The 4,020-nt window shown below is 50.0% G+C and overlaps 1 pseudogene; it reads left to right on the top strand.

The window, feature by feature from the left end:
* Positions 1-1,941: 1,941 nt before the first annotated feature.
* Positions 1,942-3,169, top strand: LOC149119056 (egl nine homolog 1 pseudogene; annotated as a pseudogene).
* The last annotated feature ends 851 nt before the right edge of the window (positions 3,170-4,020 follow it).

Raw genomic sequence — 4,020 nt, 5'->3', positions numbered from 1 at the left:
GGTACAAGGACCCATGCACTTTGACTGTCTTCTATTGCTTTTCCAGGTGCATTAGCAGAAAGCTGGATTGGAAGTGGAGCAGCCAGTACTCAAACCGGTGCCCATATGGGAGGCTGGCACTGCAGGCATGTGCTTTTAATTCTTGTACTTATTTTACAAATTTGGTGAAGTAGATATGATTATTACTAAACCTGTGAGAAAATGTTAAATTGGCATATTTGTCACATTAGTTTGTTCAAAGCCAACAAAGTGCATCAGTAATAATGTGCTAAATTCACAGAATATTGACAACTTATTGAGTTAATTTTTAGTGGCTAATGGATAATTACTGTGTGGTAATTACAAACATAATTCAAAAGTAATGAGCACTCATGTATTAAAATTGAATGGGGAGCAGTGCTGTTGCATGGCAGATGATGCCACCACCTGCTATGCCAGCATCCCATATGGGTGCTGGTTTGAGACTCGGCTGCTCCCCTTTGACCCAGCTCTCTGCTATGGCCTGGGGGCAGGCAGTGGAGGATGGTCCAAATCCTTGGGCCCATGCACCCACATGGGAGATCCAGAGGAAGCTCCTGGCTCCTGGCTTCGGATTGGCTCAGCTCCAGCCATTGTGGCCACTTGGGGAGTGGGCCAGCAGATGGAAGACCTCTCTCTCTCTCTCTCTCTCTCTCTCTCTCTCTCCTTCTCTTTCTGTGTAACTTTTTCAAATAAGTAAATAAATCTTAAAAAAATGAATTGGGGGCCTTCATGTCCGAGAGGTGTCATGCCTGCCTCATGCTATGCCTGAAAACAGAAGCAAGTCTACGCATGTCATGGATGCACACTCCTGGAGGCAGAATATGTAACTTCTAAAAGTGAAAGACCAACAGCCAGCAACACAATCCAAGTCTCCTACGTGCATGGCAGGAACCCAATTACCTGGGCTATGACCACTGCCTCCCAGGGTCTACATTAGCTGCAAGCTAGAGTCTGGCGCTGGAGCTGGGCTTCAAACCTAGGCGCTCAGGTGTGGGACAGAGGTGTCTTAACTATTAGACCAAATGCCTGCTCTGAGGCTCTTTATTTAACTTTCTTCAAGCAGAAGCCACATGGTGTAATGGGAAAAACAGCCTTGGAATCTAACAAAGCTGATTCCTGGATCCCACTTCTGTGTGACCTTGGGCAAGTTGCTTTCCTTCTATGAATTTCCTTCTCAATGGACACCTTGCAACCCAGTGTCTAGGAGTGCACCTAACACAACCCGAGTCGGCTTAAAGGACAAGCAGCCATGATTAGGAGTCAGCCACTCCATGACCCTCTCGAGGCCAGTGCCCTCTCTCAGCAGGTGTGTGCACAGCCTGCGCTGCCCCCTCTTCTCTGGGCTCATGAGTCTGCCCGCTGGGTGTCCTCTCACAGACCACAGAGGGTGGTGGCAGTGGGATGGCCTCTTGGTGTCCCTTGCATATTTCGACACAGAACCGGCCCAGGGGGAGGAGAGACCGAAGGGACCCGTCACCGAGGGCTCGGCCGAGGCTGGGTCCCGCAGAGTGCAGGAGATCCAAGGAGCAGGCCAAACATGTGCGTGGCCACTGCCCCCTCGGTGCTGCCCTGGGCCCTCACTCCCCCTCCTCGACCCTCACGTGCCCGACCCCCACCCTGGTCACCACAGGGCAGTGGTGTCTGTGCAGAGCACGCAAAGGAAGTGGTGCCCGCATGCACTGCACTGATCCACAAGCTGGGCCCGGCTGCCCAGGATGGTGAGGCGGCACCCTGGAAGGCTGCTGATCTAGCGCAACCAGAGTGGAGATCCTCGTCCCCACGCAGGCCGTACACCCTCAGCATGTGTGCGATGAGGCACTGAAGCAGCCGCTGGCGCTGCGGGGCCATCCCCAAGGATGAGAAAGCAACCTGGATGAATGCGTTGGTGCCGGCATGCTTGATTAGAGGGGCGGCAGGTGCATGGTGCAGAAACATTCTCTGCCGCTCTCTCTGCTCCCTGGTCTTGGGCTAGGCAGTCCAGCCCCCAACTCTCCTACTCGACCACCGCTGCCTCCACCCTGGGCAATGACAGCAGCGGGCCTGGGGGAGGGGCCGGAGCAAGCAGGACAGGCAGAACAATGGGCCCTGCAGGAAGATGGAGAGCCTGCTGTGCTGCAGCCTCACCAGCGCCAGGACTGGAGGAAGCACGAGCTTGTGTGCCAGGGCAGTGGGGGTGACTCTGGCTGCCCAGGCAGGCCTGCACCACCCACTGCTTTGCCGCTGACTTGGGCTGGTGGGGACAGAGCAAGCGGGACCAGCAGTACTGTGAGCCCTGTGGGAAGATGGAGAACCTGCTCTACTGAGGCCACACCAGCGCCAGGACTGGAAGAAGCAGGAGTTTCTGTGCCAGGGTAGCGAGGGGACCCCTGGCCACGGGGCAGGCCTGCACCAGCAGCCTGGCCTTTCCCACCGCACCGGGCACAGGGCCGGTGGTGCCAGAGCCCAGGAATCCAGGAAAGGAGCTGCGCGTCTGTACAGCATCTCCACCACCGTCAGGGATTCAGGCCGGCAGCCAGAGATGCTGCAAAGGCAAAGGCCAAGTCCATGGCCCACCCTGCCATAGCCAGGAACCCTGCCTCCAGGGCCCAGTGGTGGCAGAGGCAGAGCCAGGGAAGGAGGAACTGCTGACCCACCCATCACTGTATCAGGAGAAGGAGAACCTGTACCCCCCTAGCAACACACCCTGCGAGGCACTGAGCCATAGCTTCGGTCTGCAGCCCAAAGGGCAGAGAAAGCCAGTTCCGTGCTGCCTTGCATGAACAAGCATGGCATCTGGGTAGTGGATGACAAGATAGGCGACAAGATGCGCGCCCTGCACTGCACAGGCAAGTTCACGGACAGCCAGCTGTGAAACCGCTGGGCTGCTGATGAGCAGCATGGACGACCTGATCCACCACTGTAACAAGAAGCTGGGCAACTACAAAATGATTGGCCAGACAAAAGCCATGGTTATTATCCAGGCAATGGAACAGGTTATGTGTGGTATGTTGATAATCCAAATGGAAATGGGAGATGTGTGACTTGTATATATTAATAAAGACTGGGGTGCCAAGGTAAGTGGAGGTGTACTTAGAATTTTTCCAGAAAGCAAGCCCAGTTTGCTGACATTGAACCCAAATTTGATAGACTGCTGAAACTTCTATATTAAGTAACAATGGTGAGAGTGGGGATCTTTGTATGGTTCTGGATCTTAGGGGGAATGCTTATAGCATTTCCCCATTCAGTAGGATGCTGGCTGTGGGTTTGTCATAAATTGACTTGATTGTGTTGAAGAATGTTGCTTCTATACCCAATTTGTTTAAAGTTTTAATCACAAAAGGATGTTGTATTTTATCAAATGCTTTCTCTTCATCCATTGAGATAACCATATGGTTTTTGTTTTTCAGTTTGTTAATATGATGTATCACATTTATTCATTTGAGAATGTTGAAACATCTCTACATATAAAAGATAAACCCCAGTTGGTCTGGGTGAATGATCTTTATGATGTGTTGCTCAATTAGCTAATATTTTGTTGGTGATTTTTGCATCTATGTTCAGCAGCGATATTAGTCTATAGTTTTCTTTCTCTGTTGTTTCTTTTTCTGGTTTAGGAATTAAGATTTGCTGTCTTCATAGTCATTTGGGAGGTTTTTGTTTCTTTCAGTTGTTTTGAATAGCTTGAAAAGAATGGAATTAATTCTTCTTTAAATATCTTGTAGAATTGAGTAGTGAAACCATCCAGTCCTGGGATTTTCTTTATTGGGAGAGTTTAATTACTGATTCAGTTTCTGTCTTGGTTATTGGCCTCTTAGATTTTCTGTCTTCATACTCAATTATGTTAGATTGCATGTGTACAGAAGTCTATGCATTTCTTCAGGGTTTCACAATTTATTGGCATGTAGCTCTTTGTAGTATTTCCCGATGATTCTTTTTATTTCTATGGTATCTATTGTTACATTTCCTTTTTCATTTCTGTTTTATTCATGTGGATATTTCCCTTCATTATTCTTAGTTGGG

Source organism: Oryctolagus cuniculus, unplaced genomic scaffold, assembly GCF_051225735.1.
Source record: "Oryctolagus cuniculus isolate XC-2025 breed Fujian yellow rabbit unplaced genomic scaffold, ASM5122573v1 ptg000056l, whole genome shotgun sequence".
In the NCBI taxonomy this organism is placed as follows: Eukaryota; Metazoa; Chordata; class Mammalia; order Lagomorpha; family Leporidae; genus Oryctolagus; species Oryctolagus cuniculus.
This window is presented reverse-complemented; position numbering and strand designations above follow the sequence as displayed.